Raw genomic sequence first — 19,105 nt, forward strand, 5'->3', positions numbered from 1 at the left:
GATAGTTTCTCTCTCTAACTTCTCCCAACCAACAACTTTTCAAATTTCTCCCTTTAATTAATCTTGTGCAACTTCAACCTCTGGCAACAAATAATTTTGAGTTCTTGCCCGTTCCTTTTTTACTTTCAACCGCCAGTCGACGTGACAACATTCTCCGACGACAACAACTTCGAGTTCTTCATCGTTTCTTTTTTATTTTCACAAGTAAAAAATTAGGGCTTTTAAGTTATGACGAAAATGAGGAACTTGATTTGTTGGTGTTTGTTATTTTTTAATGTTTTTTGTTATTTTTTTTTTAATGCTTATTATTTTTTAGTTGAATTTCTCATCTAGATGTATCTGCTACTGCTATTTTTTAATAATGGATAAAACATGTAACGTGAATCCAACAAATGAGTATTTATTGCAACATATATGACTAATTTGTTGCACAGAAGCGCAGATTAGTAATTTGTTGCAACATATATGACTAATCTGTTGCACAGATTAGTAATATGTTGCAACATATATGACTAATCTATTGCAACATATATGACTAATCTATTGCAACATATATGACTAATTTGTTGCAATAAATAAGTAATCTATTGCAACATATATGACTGATCTGTTGCAACATATATGACTAATTTGTTGCAACAAATGAGTAATCTGTTGCAACATATATGACTAATTTGTTGCAACAAAGGAGTAATCTGTTGGATTCGTTTTATGGTGTTGTAATATAAATCCAACATATGTGTCATCTGTTGCAACAGATTAGTCATATATTGCAACAGATTACTCACTTGTTGCAATAGATGACTCATATGTTGGATTCATGTTGCAGGTTTTATCCATTGTAGCAGTAGCAGATACACCAAATAAGAAATCCAACAAATATTATAATTTTACTTACAAAATAAGCTATGAAGTAATGTCCAAGTGATATACGAACAAAATTTGACCTAAAAAAATTTTTAAAAATTTCAACAGGGGCACAACGAAAAAGTAAAACACATGAAAAATTTCATGAAACAGGTAAAGAAAACAAAAATAATATATCATACATCAAATGCAAAAGGATCAAGGGGACAAACATTTGAGTTCTCCTAAAAACGTTTAAGTTTCCTAATATTTTAATTGCTTTCTAATAGTTGACTCATCTATTACAACAAATTTTCTATCTATTTGATAATTTCCAACAGATGAATCATCTAATGCAACATGCTAGTCATCTGTTGATTCAAATTAAGCAATTATTAGTAATAACTAAATTGATTTAGCTAAAATTAAAGACGTCTCTACGACAATGGGACAAACATTTGTGTTCTCCTAAAAATATTTGAGTTCCCTAGTATTTTAATTATTTTCCAATAGATTATCTATTTGTTGCAACAAGTTAGTCATCTATTGCAACAGATGTTTATAACAGGTTAGTCATTTGTTTTTTCAAATTAAGCAATTATTAATAATAACTAAATTAATTTAATTAAAATTGAAGACAAGTCTTTAATACAAGACCTTAGACAGCGGGACAAATGTTTGAGTTCTCCTAAAAATATTTGAGCTTTAGGATTTTAAATTATTTTTCAACACATAGAACTCGGAACCAAAATGAGCCACAGAATTTAAAAAGTGATCAAAATAGGCCACATATTTAAAAAGTTACCAAAATAGGCTAAACGTAATAATTTATTACGTTTTCTACTTTTTTCTTAACGGTCAACTAACAGAGTTGACTTTTACAAAAACGTAATAATTTCTTACGTTTTATATTTTTTTTGTAAAACGTAAGAATTTTTTACGTTTTACACGATAACCGAGGAAAAAATACAATGAATTGTTAAAACAGTTAAAAAGGTACTAAAAAAAGAGTTGTTCAACGTAACAAAAAATTACTTTCTTAACTTTTTTATAGCAATGGTCCCCAACCACAATTCCTTTTTCCACAAATGTCCCATCACTTTTACTTTTTTCTCTTTTTACATATGATAATTATGAATTTTTTTATTAGTTGAATTTATTTATATTTTACATGTAGTTCAAATAATTTATTTTTCTAATAAATTTTTACGTTTTACATAAAAATAAAATAAAAAAAGAAGTATCAATTACCTCATTAACTTAACAATTTTCTTATATTTATTCTATATAAAAAAATAGTCACTTCTATCCTTAATTATCCGTTTTCTCTTTAAAAAAAATTATACTTTTGAGTTTTCCTCTACTCCAAAATAGTGAAATGTTGAATTATCGTCGATCAAATATGCTACTATATACAAGAATTATAAATTTTTAGGAGTGTTCCTAAAAAAATATATTTTCTTATATTAATTTAGGAGTGTTCCTAAATTAAATTGTGAATTTTTACTCCATTAATTATAATATAAAATGTATTTGTGCATGTGAGTCTCCTCAATATCCTAATCAAAACACTAATCGAAAACTACGATGAATCACTATCCAAAAAATTAATTTAATATTTTTAACACACCAAAAAAATATAATTCTTGTATATAGTAGCATATTTGATCGACGATAATTCAATATTTCACTATTTTGGAGTAGAGAAAAACTCAAAAGTCTAATTTTTTTTTTGAGAAAAATCGGATAATTAAGGATAGAAGTGATTACTTTTTTATACAGAGTAAATATAAGAAAAATTATTAAGTTAATGAGGTAATTGATACTTCTATTTTATAAATTTTTTATGTAAAACGTAAATTTATTACATAGAGGAAAAAATAAGTTATTTGAACTACATGTAAAATATAAATAAATTTAATTAATCAAAAAATTCATAATTATCATATGTAAAAATAGGAAAAAATAAAAGTGATGGGACATTTATGGAAAAAGGAATTGTGGGTGGGGGACCATTGCTACAAAAAAGTTAAGAACGTAACTTTTTGTTATGTTGAACAACTCATTTTTTAGTATCTTTTTAATTGATTTGATAATTCACTGCATTTTTTCCTCGGTCATCGTGTAAAACGTAAGAAATTCTTACGTTTTATATTTTTTATAAAACGCAAGAATTTCTTACGTTTTACCAAAAAAATGTAAAACGTAAGAAATTCTTACGTTTTTTGTAAAAGTCAACTCTGTTAGTTGACCATTAAGAAAAAAATAGAAAACGTAATAAATTATTACGTTTAGCCTATTTTGGTAACTTTTTAAATAGGTGACATATTTTGGTCACTTTTTAAATTCTGTGGCTCATTTTGGTTCTGAGTTCACATATATCTTGTCTATTTAATAATTTCCAATAGATGAGTCATATGTTGCAACAATTTAGTCATCTGTTGCAACAGATGTCTATATTTGTTGGATAATTTTCAATAGATGAGTTAACTATTGCAACAGGTTAGTATCTGTTGCAACAGATGTCTATATATGTTTGGTTATTTTCAACAAATGTCATTAACTGTTTGGTCTTTTCATTCAGATTACTCATCTATTGCAACATGTCAATTGAAATCGTAATTGAACTTATAAGGAGTACCCTCACTCACAGAGGATTCGATAAGAGTCTAAGGAGTACCCTCACTCACAGAGGATTCGATAAGAGTCTATTGATTCTAGTGCACTATCCTTAACACAGGTAAATCGGTCTTTCTTTTTATCATATGGTATTCATGTGGAAGAACTAGGCTAGAAAAGAATCCATCATTCATTCATCAATTTCATTGCCTCTTCCCTGTCCTAGGTGTGGACGAAGACCGAGACTTCTCTAAGATCCGATTCGATGGTATATCCTTCTTCTATTGTTCTTAGACAGATCTCTCACTCTTGATGAAGAAAAAGACTTCAGCTTTAAAGATCCGATCTTGTCTTCACTCACCGATTCCTTTATTGAAATCGTAATTGAACTTATCAATTCATCTTTAATTTTGGTTAAATCAATGTTGTTATTACTAATAATGTCTTAAGTTGAATCATTTCAAATAAAATTGGTCAATTAACACTTTACTCAAGACGAATACACTTAGATGATCATGTAATTACTATGAGATTAATTGAAATCGTAATTAAATTATCAATTCATCTTTAATTTTAGTTAAATCAATTTAGTTATTACTAATAATTAATTAATTTTAATTATTTTAAATCAAATTAGTCAATTGATCATTCTACTTAAGATTAAACACGTAGTTGATCATGTAATTACTATAAAATTAATTGAAATTGTAAGTGAACTTACTAATTCATCTTTAATTTTAGTTAAATCAATATAGTTATTTCTAATTATGGCTTGGTTTGAATCATTTCAAATAAAATTGGTCAATTGATCACTCTACTCAGGACAAACACACTTAGTTAATCGTGTAATTACCATGAGATTAATTGAAACGGTAATTGAATTTATTAATACTAGTTAAATCAATTTAGTTATTACTAATATAATGGATTAATATGAATCAATAGATGACTAAGATGTTGCAAAAGATGAGTAATCTGTTAAAAATGACCAAACAGATAAAGGCATCTGTTGCAACAGATTAGTCGCCTTTGCAACAGATTAGTAATCTGTTGGAAATAATAAAAAAATAAAGTCATATGTTGCAATAGATTGGTCATCTGTTAGAAATGATCAATAGATAAAGACATTTGTTACAACAGATGACTAATCTATTGCAACATATGTGTATATATGTTTGATAATTTTCAACAAATGACTCATCTGTTGCAACAAATTAAATTTGTTGCAATAGGTTATACACTTAAATGATCATGTAATTACTATGAAATTTAATAATTACAAATTCAATTAATTTCATAGTAATTACTAAATCAATTTGGCTATTACTAATAACTTAATTTGAATTATTTCAAATAAAATTAGCCAATTGATCACTCTACTCAGAACGAACATACTAAGATGAGCGTGTAATTAATATGAGAATAATTGAAATCGTAATAGAACTTATCAATTCATCTTTAATTTTAGTTATATCAATGTAGTTATTACTAATACTATCTTAATTTGAATCATTTCAAATAAAATTGGCCAATTAACACTTTACTCAAGACGAATACACTTAGATGATCATGTAATTACTATGAGATTAATTGAAATTGTAATTAAAATATCAATTCATCTTTAATTTTAGTTAAATTAATTTAATTATTACTAATAATTGCTTGATTTTAATTATTTCAAATAAAATTGGTTAATTGATCATTTTACTTAAGACGAAACACTTAGTTGATCATGTAATTACTATAAAATTAATTGAAATTGTAAGTGGACTTACTAATTCATCTTTAAGTTTAGTTAAATTAATATAGTTATTTCTAATTATGGTTTGATTTTAATCATTTCAAATAAAATTGGTCAATTGATCACTCTACTCAGGACGAACACACTTAGTTGATAGTGTAATTACCATGAGGTTAATTAAAACTGTAATTGAACTTATTAATTCATGTTTAATTCTAGTTAAATAAATTTAGTTATTACTAATATAATGGCTTAATATGAATCAATAGATGACTAACATGTTGCAAAAGATGAGTAATCTGTTGAAAATGATTAAACAGATAAAGACATCTGTTGGAAATGACCAAACAGATAAAGACATTTGTTGGAAATGACTAAACAAATATAGACATATGTTGCAACAGATGACTAACCTGTTGCAATAAATGACTCATTTATTAAAAACTATCAAACAAATATAGACATCTGTTGCAACAAATGACTAAGTTATTGCAACAGATGACTCATCTGTTGAAAATTATCAAACATATATGATATATGTTGGAAAAATAAATTAAAATACTAAAGTTCAGATGTTTTTAAGAGAACTCAAATATTTGTCCCCTTGTCTAAGGTCTTGTCTTTAATTTTAGTTAAATCAATTCAGTTATTACTAATAATTGCTTAATTTGAATCATTTTAAATAAAATTTATCAATTGATCATTCTATTAAGGACGAATACATTAATTAAAATTGTAAGTGGACTTATCAATTCATCTTTAATTTAGTCAAAATCAATTTATTTATTACTAATAATGACTTAATTTGAATCATTTGAAATAAAATTGGTCGATTAATTACTCTCCTCGAGACGAATACACATAGTTGATCATGTAATTACTATGAGATTAATTGAAATTGTAAGTGAACTTATCAATTTATCTTTAATTTTAGTTATATCAATTAAGTTATTACGAATAATGGCTTAATTTGATTCATTTCAAATAAAATTGGTCAATTGATCACTCTAATAATGACGAATACACCTAGTTGATAATTTAATTACTATGAGATTAATTGACATTGTAAGTTTATCTTTAATTTTAGTTAAATCAATTTAGTTATTACTAATAATATCTTAATTTGAATTATTTCAAATAAAATTGGTCGATTGATCACTCTACTCGGGACGAATACACTTAGTTAACCATGTAATTACGATGAGATTAGTTGAAATTGTAAGTGAACTCATTAATTCATGTTTAATTTTAGTTAAATCAACATAGTTATTACCAATAATGGCTTAATTTGAATCATTTAAAATAAAATTGATCAATTAATTATTCTACTAAGGATGAAACACTTAATTGATCATTTAATTACTGAGATTAATTGAAATCGTAATTGAACTTACTAATTCATCTTTAATTTTAGTTAAATCAATGTAGTTATTTCTAATAATGGTTGAATTTGAATTATTCACATAAAATTTGTCAATTAATCATTCTACTCAGTACGAAACACTTAATTGATCATATAATTACTATGAAATTAATTGAAATCTTAATTGAACTTACTAATTCATCTTTTGTTTTAGTTAAATCGATGTAGTTATTTCTAATGATGACTTAGTTTGAATCATTTCAAATAAAATTGGTCAATTGATCACTCTACTCAGGACGAACATATTTAGTTGATTGTGTAATTACCATGAGATTAATTGAAACTGTAATTGAACTTATTAATTCATATTTTATTTTAGTAATCAATTTAGTTATTACTAATAATGACTTAATGTGAATCAATAGATGACTAACATGTTACAACAGATGAGTAATCTGTTGGAAATGACCAAACAAATAAAAACATCTATTGAAAATGACCAAACTGATACAGACATCTGTTGCAACAAATGACTCACTTGTTGCAACAACGAATTCATCTATTGAAAATTATCAAATAGATATAGACATCTGTTGCAACAGATGAATAAGTTGTTGCAACATATGACTCATCTGTTGGAAATTACTAAATAGACAAAATATGTGTTGAAAAGCAATTTAAAATACTAAAGCTCAAATGTTTTTTAGGAGAACTCAAACGTTTTTCCCCTTGTCTAAGGTCTTGTCTTCAATTTTAGTTAAATCAATTTAATTATTATTAACAATTACTTAATTTGAATCAACAAATGACTAACCTGTTATAAGCATTTATTGCAACAGATGACTAACTTGTTGCAACAAATAGGTGATCTGTTGGAAAATAATTAAAATACTAGGGAACTCAAACATTTTTAGGAGAACTCAAATGTTTGTCCCATTGTCTTAAAGACTTGTCTTTAATTCTAGCTAAATCAATTTAGTTATTACTAATAATTGCTTAATTTGAATCAACAGATGACTAACATGTTACAATAGATGATTCATCTGTTGGAAATTATCAAACAGATAAAAAATATGTTATAATAGATGAGTTATCCATTAGAAAACAATTAAAATACTAGGGAACTTAAATGTTTTTAGGAGAACTCAAACGTTTGTCCCCTCGATCCTTTTGTATTTGATGTATGATACACTATTTTTGTCTTCTTTACCTGTTTCATGAAATTTTTCATATGTTTCACTTATTCGTTGTGCCCTTGTTGAAATTTTTAGAATTTTTTTAGGTCAAATTTTGTTCGTATATCACTTGGACATTACTTTATAGGTGATTTTGTAAGTATAATTATGATTTTTGTTGAATTTTTTATTTGGTATATTTGCTACTGCTACAATGGATAAAACCTGCAACATAAATTTAATATATAGTCATTTATTGCAACAAGTGAGTAATCTATTGCAACATATGACTAATCTATTGCAACAGATGACCCATATGTTGGATTCATGTTACAACACTATAATATAAATCCAACAGATGAGTAATCTGTTGCAACAGATTAGTCATATATGTTGCAACAGATTACTCATATGTTTTAACAGATTAGTCAATCTGTTGGAACTGATTAGTCAATTTGTTGCAATAGATTAGTCAATATGTTGCAACAGATTACTCATCTGTGCAACAGATTACTCATTTGTTGGATTTACGTTATATGTTTTATCTACTGTTGAAAAAACAGCAGTTGCAGATACACCTAAATGAGAAATTCAACTAAAAATTATAATTTTACTTACTAAAATCACCTATAAGTAATTCCAAGTGATATACGAATAAAATTTGACCTAAAAAAATTTGTTCAAGTAGCAATAGTAGCGGTAACAACAATGTTCAACAACAACAAGATGATGATGATTAACAAGAAGAGATGATAATGAAGAACAAGATGATGATAATGAAGAAGAAGATGATGAATAAAGCAACAACAACAATGAATAATAAAAATCACGAAGAGAGAGAAAACTCCAATAAATGAGAAGAGAGAGAAACGTGCCTTTTTTCCCTCTATTTCTAGTTATATTAGGTTTTACATTGGATCAAGTGTAAATTAAAAAACTTGTGGGTTATTTTCAAACTTTTCTTACTTTCTTAATCCTTAATAAAGTAATTATCACCTCCACTCAATTATTAAGACTTGTGTCACCCACACTTCATTTTAAAACTCTTTTGTCACCTAGAGTCCAAAGCCCCATTTTACCCTCTCATATGATTTTCTTTTTACCTTCCTCCTTGATGAATTATGGTCACAAATATTATTCTATTCATTTCAATTTATTTGAATGATTTTGACTTGATATGAAGTATAAGAAAAATAATTTATATATATATATATATATATATATATATATATATATATATAAATTGAATCAAAATGTTAATTTATATTAGGATCTTAAATATGTCACGTGACAAATTATATGAAAAGATTGCCAAAAAAGATAGACTTTCTTTTTTAAATTAACTCCCCCACCCCCCACCCCCAAAGCCTCCAACCTAAAAAAAATAAACAAATTGTAATAGAGAAAGTAAACAAGAGGAGTTTGTTTGGATTATAAGCACCCTTAATATTTATTACGAGATTTTGAGTTTGAATTAACAAAGAAGCAAAAAGACTAGAATTTCCATGAAGGAAATATGCTTATCATTGTTGTTGTTGTTGTTGTTATTACCGAATGTATTAAGGTGTTAAGAAAATACTTTTTTTAAAGAAAAAATTTTCAAGTGTTGTGAACATAATATCATTAGTTGGTTCATGATCTTTTTTATTCTTTTAATTTATAAATGTTTTTTCATTATTGTAGTGTCACGATCCAAATCGAGGTCCTGGTCGCGACGGACATCCCGAACCATGAAGGTTTGGGAGACCCCCTTCGCATACTATCATAAGCATAATTCATACCTAAATCGAAGTGCGAAAGATATAATAATATTTAATGGAACTTATAATCCAAAATGTGTCAACAAGTTGTGACAATACAATACTTACATCTCATCTACGAAGCCTCTACTTAAAACTAACTGTCTAGGTCGGGATAAGGCCCCCTGCTGGACCATAAACTGAAAGAGTCAACATATGAATAAATTGTCTTTCGAAAGATGAATTGTTCACCAATTATGTTATATCCAAATGTTCTAGTAATGCGATGGACCACGGGACTGTGCCTCAAAACTTGTACTATGGGGGGGAGGGGGTGAATACTTGAAAAGTATTGGTATGTATAACAACCCAAAAATAACATATATTTTATGTAACATAATTGAGAGCATTGTAAAAATAATTTAGCATAATATATATAAAAGGGCATATTATAGTATAAGGGCATATCATAACAGGGTATCGTCATACCTAAACTTGCAAGTCATTTATATCATACCACATCATATCTATAGCCTTTTTTATTCAAAAGCATGTTAATGTTCACCCAAAAAATTTAAACATCACATGAGAGAGTTCTTATATCAAATATCATATGAACTTATGCAAAACACTCTCTTTTCAATTCTTTTACATGTGGTGGTCAATTCTTACATTAAACACATGCAATTCTTTATTAAGAAATAATAGCATTCAGAATAATAATCAACTCTTTGAAAAACATGTAAAACAACCACACATAATAAGTAAAGAGGCATTTAAAACTCAAGAATTATCCTCATTCATAAAACAGCTTCAACATTAGTTATACATAAATCTCGTGACCAAAAGAGAGCTTATAATTCATGCTCTCAAACCCGTTTCATAATCCGTAACATGTTAGGATCATAATTTCATCATGGTAGGAAAATTTCACAAATCATACACATAAATTCCTTTACAAAACTTATACCATATATGCACGTGATTATAATTCAAGTTCATGGAAAAAACCCTAGAAATTTCATAATTTCAACAAACATGGGTTCATGATGCATGCTCTTCAAACGGTCTCCAAAACCCATTATCTATACATACATACATACATACATACATATATGTGTGTGTGTATATATTTAAAGCTTGTTAAAAATGTAAAATTTACGCCCATGAGAGTTAGGATAGTTCAACATACCTTTTGACAGAGAAAAATCAAAGAATAGTCTTGAATTTAGAATCTACAAGATTTAGAATTGAGAAATCCATTGTTGATGTTCTTGAGAGAAAAAGAATGAGGGTTTGGGGGCTTTCAATTGGTCTTGGGACGATTTTAGGGTTATAGGATGGATTGAGGAAGTTATGGGGGTTAAAGAACCTTTTTGCCCTTAAAATAAATTAATACAGAACACTTTTTGACTCTTAGAAAAGGCTTGAAAGCGCAAGGCCAAAGCAATACTCAGAGTTTGTGGTGCAAAGCCAAAGCGAACCTGAGACAGTGTCTCACTAAAATACTTATAACTTTTCATTCGGAACTTGAATTGAAGAGCAGTCAGTAGCGCGTTGGAAAAGAACTCAAAGAGATTTAATTTGATATATAATGGTCCACAAAAATCCTTATATTCTAGTAGTAATATTCGTTGGAAGTTGACCCAAGAAAAATCGTCAACTAAAACTTAACCGATAAGAAAGTGCTCTATTTAACTTTGAGTTAAGAGATTTTTATGATGCATACTCGTCTCCAAAGATGTTATCATACTAAATCATTGTTATTCACACTTATTTCTAACTAGAAACCATTGGTTTCTGGTCTGTATACATAGGAAAGACGGGTCAAACCTTAACTCAAAAAAGTGGGGTGTTACATTATCCCTCCTTGGAATCATTTATCCTCGAATGATGGATAGGAACTTATTGAAGTTGTAGAAGTATGAAATAAAGGACATAACCTTGATTTAGGAATTTTCCCTCAATGCAACTTACATAGGCATTCAATAAGAGCTTGATGAAATCACCAAGTGAATCAGGTAATGTAAGCACGAAGTGTGAGATAATGAGAATCGACATAGAGGTGACCTTGCACATGGGTTATATGGATCATAATCATCACAACATAAGGCATGAGTTTATTTGGTCGACATGGGTCTTGATTTAGATTGACACCAAACATGAGATAAAATTTTGCGGAACATAGGAATAGAAGTATCCTCCATCTTACATGATACGACTGATAGACCTTACACATAGAGACACTACTCGACTATGCCCCAAATAATAAATAACATACTTCATCATTTTTAAATTACAATTCTTCCATAATACACCTAACCACAAGAGTTTGAGTTCGACTGCATAATACATCCACGTTGAAGCCTAACCCAAAGTTGAAAAGGTGCTAACTTAAGCTACGGAATCCTATACTCTACATCCCATTAAGAATATCACTTCACCTTATCACTATAATCAAACAACCTCAGGTCTTAAATCAAGGAGTACTAACCACATCGAACATTGGTTTGTGTTCTTATCAACCACAACATTTAAGCCCATTTTATTACACCCATTTTATGGATCTTCCCATAAAAAAATCAACAATTTCAATCACTCTCGAAAAGATATCCACTTTCTAATTATTTCACATAAAGAAAGTTCATCTCTTTCTTTCCTCTTCGCCTACAACCTTGGCTCCAGTAAGCATACCAAAATTTTCACAATCAAGAACATCTACTCTCTTATCTAAAGCATTTCTATGCCTCCATAACCACTATCATCCTAACATAAGGAGGTTCACTTAGGGACTAGAGCACAAGCATTAAGCATGAGAGTAACACTATTCAATTTGGACTTATATTAGTTGCTTTACTCAAGGTGGGGCATGAGATGTAAGATACGATACAATAGGCATGAAGTGCTTCATATATCAAATGTCTAGATCATAATTAGAGGATCGTTCGATCATAAACACAACACAAAATGAGTTTTTAGGACTAGGCACTTTAAGAAACATGGACGCATATATCATAAGTTGTATAGAATAAAACCGAAATTCATATAGTCAACGGTTGAGATATGAATTTCTATTTGGAGCTATTTTTCCTCATATAAACTGAACACGGCCATAAGTTTGCATAAACTTATCTCTTTAGGCTAGACCCAACATAAAATGAATCGATAACATATAGAAAGCATAGTTTTTTAGAATCAAGCATGGTGTGAGACATGAATTTTTGGATCATGAGCAACATAACATAAAGCTTGGATACTTGAAATATTGGATTACTAAGAGACATTATTGCTTCTAGTTTAGAGGTCAAAACTTGGACATAAGTTGCATAAAGAACTCGAACCTTAGGCCTAGGCATGACTTGAATACATAAGACATTAGTAGATTGTTCTCTTAAATTAAAGTAGGAGGAGTTTACTTTAACGGGAATAGATTTATCAAGACTCTTCCTTGAACCTTACCACTAGGAGAAAATTCAAGAACTACCTTAGTCCATCATCTCCCCCTTAGATCAAAGTCACAAACCTAGACTTGACGACATATCCTCTCATTATATCTACAAGCACAACACTCATCACAATGGGGGTATCAACATACACATAACGCTAAACTCCCCCTGATAAACTATACTCTGAAGGCATTACTTTTCAAGAATGCTACTCTTAACTTTTTCTAGCCTCTAAGCTTGAACCCTAACCTCACTATCTTTCAATCTTAGTTTGAGAATGAAGAGTGACTCTTTTAAGAGAATACAAAAGTTTTAAGGCTTAAAATTGGGTTATAAAAAGATTGGACGGTCTATAGGACATAAAAGGACCAAAATAACCTCAAAACACTCCTAAATAAAGTCCCGTTGATGAAGAAAGGAACGTCTGTGGTGCAAAACCAATGCAAACACACCCTTTTTGCGATGCACAACCTATTTTCCATGCCCAAGTTTTCCCCAGTGCATTAGAACCTATCCCGGGATGTCCTATACTCAACCTAAGGACCACGTAAGCTCATTTTAAGGACAATTTAGACTCCACAAACACTCGGGCTGTTACAAACTCATTTCTCCAACACTAATCCTTATATCCATATATATACGTCAAAATTTTTCACTTAAACTTTTCATAAGTTATGAGTCTAGGTGTCTTTCACACACCATATCAAACCTACTTGGAGAATGAAAAGTAGCAATATCTTGAAAGAGATTCTAACCTATCATAATTTAATAGATTTAAGACGTGATTATATTTTATTTTTGTGAAATAAAAAGTTTAATTTGATTATTATAAATACAGATCTATACCCTGGAGGTGAATGTGACTGTATATAAATTCGAACGTGTTCTTAGTTATGAAAATATCACAATCCACCTCCAAAAGAGATAGAGAAATTGGAATATTGAATATCTCCATGTTACTATGGTAAGAACCACGAATGTGAAAAGTTATCCAAGCATGATGAGATCACATATTATAATAAACTAAGATTTTATTATCTATTGATCCAAAATTCATATCACAATAAACAAGAAGCTTACTAAAGTAAAAAATACATGTCATGGTAAACTTGGAGTTTACTAGTACAAATAAGTTTATAAGTTCGCATGAACGATTGTGACATCCTAAAGATTTCAATATTGATTATTAGACATGTAATAACGAACTCAAAGATTCTTCAGTAATTGTTATATATTGTTTGTTCTCATGAAAAGTTGGTTGGACCAACTGATGTTGGGGTTGGATCCCCTAAATTCTGAAAAGTATTAAAGGTGGATATAGGGGCATGTTCACCTGTCATGTGATCTATTGAAAAAATGCATCGATACAAGATCATCACATATGAGCTTATTGTCAACCCGTGATTTGACATTAAAAAGATTGCTTGTGAAAAACAATTGATTTAAAAGCATAATTTCTAGATTGTGTAATCAAGATAATTTATCTTGATAATGTTAGTTTAGCATTGAATGCCTCTGATAAATAGTTGAATCATTGCTTATGAGGACAAAGCTCTATGTATTGGTCTGAAGTATGATATATTGCATACAATAGCACTTGTTTTCATTAGATCAAAAAATATGAGTAATTCCTCCTCTCAATTGATTTAAGGTCAAGAACCAATTATTCTATCTAGTTGCTTTAATTTGTGGTATTTGATCAATGAATATATCATGATGCACAAATATGAATTCTTTAAAGTAAATTGAGGTGTATGTTAGTTTTCGTAACACGGGGGGTGGAGGGGGGGAGAGATAATAAACAACTACAAAATATGTTGTGATTTATCATCAAATCCTCATTCAAAAGATAATTTAAGTCAAATGTCAGAAGTATCTACTAATGCAAATTTAATCTCACATTTTAACCGCAAATATTTCTATTGTTGTCCCTAAAGGACAAAGTTTACGCATATGTAAAGCGTAGTAGATCAACCGACTCCAAATAAAATCATTCTTAAAAAAGATACAGAACAAATAATCATAATAAGAAGGTATTGTGCTTTTGAAGAGCCTACGACATAAAATTTTATAAACCATATGAAAGGTTTAGGTACCTGAAAATAATAAAGTGATGAGATCTCAAAGTGTTATGTCACATTGTGAATTCATACAAAATGATATATCATCGATAATATCTTTGATACAATATTGACACAATGTTATAAAAGATTATGAGGATTCGAATTCTATGTTTATTTAAGCATGCTGGTGAAGAAATATTTATCAAGTGATATGAAGGATGCATCTTGATAAGCATAAAACTTATTTAATTTGCAGCCCAGACACTTGAAGATGTAACGCATGAAATGCTGAATATTGTCACTTGACAAAATTTATATAAATATCTTGTAAGGATTCAAAATGTTTGAAGCATATAAAAAATTATGAGAAACTTATTTATAATCCTTATATTACATAAATTTATAACTTGAAAATTATTGAATCTCTTGAAGAGTTTTCAAAAGCAAAAGATTATTTGTTGAAATGAGAAATATACCAAAGTGGTTACATATCTTAGGACAATTTGTGTACTAAAGTATCTTGCAAATACTAGAAGGTTTGATATAGCCTTTTCGATCAATTTATTAGCAATGTATAGTTTTGCTCCTACTATGAGACATTGGAATAGGATCAAACACATAGTACGGTAGCTAAAAGGGACTATCGATATGAGATTATTTTAGTATAAAGGTTGCAGTCTCGATCTTGTTGATTATTCTGATGCTGAGTACTTATCTGACTCGCATAAAGCTCAATCTCAAATAGGCTATGTGTTCATATGTGGGGGTATTGATTTATCTTGAAGACCTACAAAGCATTCTACCATATCCACTTCATTGAATCATGCTGAGATAATAACTATTCATGAAGCAAGCCGAGAGTGCGTATGATTGAGGTCCATGATACATATCATACAAGAAAAATATGATTTGAAATTTGACAAAATATCTATAATTTTATATGAAGATGATGTATAGCATAACTTAGGGGAGGATTTATAAGAGGAGATAGAACGAAACATATTTTTCCAAAGCTTTTCTATACACATGAACTTCAAAAGAATAATGATATAAACGTGCAACAGATTCGTTCAAGTGACAATGTAACTGATTTATTTACCAAGTCTCTTTCAACTGCAATTTTCTAGAAGATGGGCACAAGATCGAGATGCAAAGGTTCAAGGATGTTCTCAATAGGGGAAGTTAATACGTTCTGTACTCTTTTTTCCTTACGAGGCTTTGTCCCACTGAATTTTTCTTGTAAGATTTTTAATGAGGGAGCCTATATGCGTATTATAAGAGATGCATACTTTTTTTCCATTACTAGATTTTTTTACCACTGGTTTTTTTAAGTAAGATTTTATCGAGGTACATTATCTATCAATCATATATTGAAGAGAAAGTGTTATAAATGTATTACCTTATATAACAAATGTCTATTTATAGAAAAGATAAAAATCCACCTTTTGAGACAAAATTAGTCTTACCCTATAAATAAAGAGATTTTTCTTCATTATTATTGACCCCTCAAGACACCCCTTAATAGAAATACAAATCGCTCTCTCTTCTCTTTTCATTCTTTTTATCTACTTTATATTTCATGACACTTTGCTAATATTAAGTTTTCAGATTTAAATTTAATATCCTTGTTTGAAAGTGTTAAACCAATTGAATATTTACCATTTCTAATCTACCTTTATTTAATAATGAAATTATCAAAGAAGAACTTCCTAATTATTTAATGAAATTACCATGTCATAATATTATGCTTAGGTGATTCAAACTAGAGTAGTTGTGGTCCAACAATTCCAGCTTAGCAAGAAATCAAACACTAAATGCACCAATTACACCTTGTTTAACGTAATTTATTAAAGTGAAAAAAAGCATTTGAAAAGATTACTAAAAACTTTAATTATGCCAACTAATTATTGGCAAAAATGTGTGGCTAACATGAACGTGGCGTCGCTTTTAATCATCTTGTTTTAACAAATTGTCCAACACCAGAACGTTCCTCTATGACGACTACTCAAAGGGTCTCAAATCTTCTTTTCCTTTTCACCGAGTCAAAGGATATGACTTGTTTAATAATACTTATTCATTACTCTTTCTATTTATAAATACGTTTAATAATACTTGATTATTATTTTATTTTCATAAATATTTATTTATTTTTAATTTGATACATAGCTTAGTCAATAAGCTATATGAAATTCCTATATATTTCGGTTGATTTTCCGATATTAACTTATAGGTCTGGATGGCCGCGCGGATTACCGCCAGCCCTCAGATCCTGTAATCTGGTATTAGAGCCTAGGAAATTTCATGGTCGTTATGTAATAGATCTAAACTATTCAGCATAGATATGAATTTCTTTACTCATGAAAATGGGAGATATAAGTACTAAGAGTACTCGACTTGAAGAGGTAGATATACCTCAAAAACATGACTTGTTAAACAAGTGGATTATTCTAAAGGTTGATATTAAAACCATTTATGATTATGGTTGGTTTGATAAAGTTCTTTCTAAACAAATTATAAAGTCGACTGAACAGTCTTTGACATTAAATTCGTCAGAAAAGACGATCCGTTTAATAAATAAATGAGATATTGATTTATATAAAAATCATTATAAATTTATGCATATTGGAATGGTTCAAATTGCTTTTAAACCATTAACTCTTAAAGGGTTACCTGAGACATTCTTAGCAGCTCTTAGGGATGCTAGAAATCTTAATTTCAGACAGTCTTTAATGGGTTCGATTGAATCCATTGTGGCCTATGGTCCAATTTATTTCAATACTCACTCAAATTTATAATTATCTTTGACTGATGCGAATATACTTGATGCTTTGACTTTAAATGTGAAAACACATTGTTATAATTATGCGTCTGGATCTGAACTTATTTGTCTGTCATACAAAATTTATTACAGATTATTAACTACTTTAAATCCTCGATGTAGGTTATACGATACATTGGGTCAGACTATATTAGTCGAGACTAATTTTGCAAGGACTAATGCCACTATAAGGAGACCTATTAAATGGGACGAGATTGATTTTCCCACTACATGGACCTTAAATTCGGTTATATCTCCGAATCAAGTCACTGATGATTTAAATAATAATGAATTGTTGCATGTGACTTGAAATTTGGATGATAGGATTAGTATTTAATTCGATGAAAGATCTACTATTTATAACAGATATTTATTTTCCATGTCTAAATTATTGCCTGCTATGCATCATATTTCTCCCGTAGAACCATCATATGGTCCAGCTAGAAGTCTTGCAACTTCTTTGCGCACAATTGACTCAGCTTCTATAAGATTTGTAGATAAAGTTAAAGTCAATCCCCGAATAAATATTGTTCAAGATAATGACAATATCTCTGATAGAGATATTCCTACTGTTTCTGAAATGAACTTTGATCCAAATGATATTTGATGATTTCACACCAAATTAATTTTAGTCCTGGATCTCAAGCAATAAATTATATTAAAAAGAATTTTTTTGATAAAAAATGAAACCAGTTTAGAACTTAATTTTTTTTAGACTTATAGTCCTAATGAGATTAATAATATTTCTCAAGAATTCTATGAAACGTGTGCATTGCATAATCAAATTATGTATTTTGTGCCTTGGTTTATAACCACATACTTGCCATTGTATGTTAAGGTGCTTGAAAGATCATATCAAGATAATAGTGGTAACATTGTTAAAACTATTTGCCCTCTCCAAGCTCCTTTTATATTGCTAAATAATACTGATATTATATTTTCTGCATTTCAAAAATTCATTGATAATGAAGTTGCTAAGGTAGCTATTGCAAAAATCAATAATTTAATTTCTCAAAATAATTACTTGAGCTTATATGTAAAAGTCTTAGGAGAATATATTTCTTCTCTTGGTAAAAAGCTCGATGAGTTAATTGATTTAATAAAAAAACTGAGTATTAGTTCAAATTCTACTGACATTGCTTTTTCTTTTGAAAGTAAGACAGAAGATTTGACGACTAAAACCAGTATTCAAAGAACGCCTAATATTAAGGGATTTCAACTTAAATCACCTTTGCATGATTTAGAACAGCTTCTTGATAAAAAGCTTTCTGGTTTAAATATTAAACCTATTGATT

The sequence above is a fragment of the Capsicum annuum genome, chromosome 3 (genome assembly GCF_002878395.1).
Source record: "Capsicum annuum cultivar UCD-10X-F1 chromosome 3, UCD10Xv1.1, whole genome shotgun sequence".
NCBI lineage: Eukaryota > Viridiplantae > Streptophyta > Magnoliopsida > Solanales > Solanaceae > Capsicum > Capsicum annuum.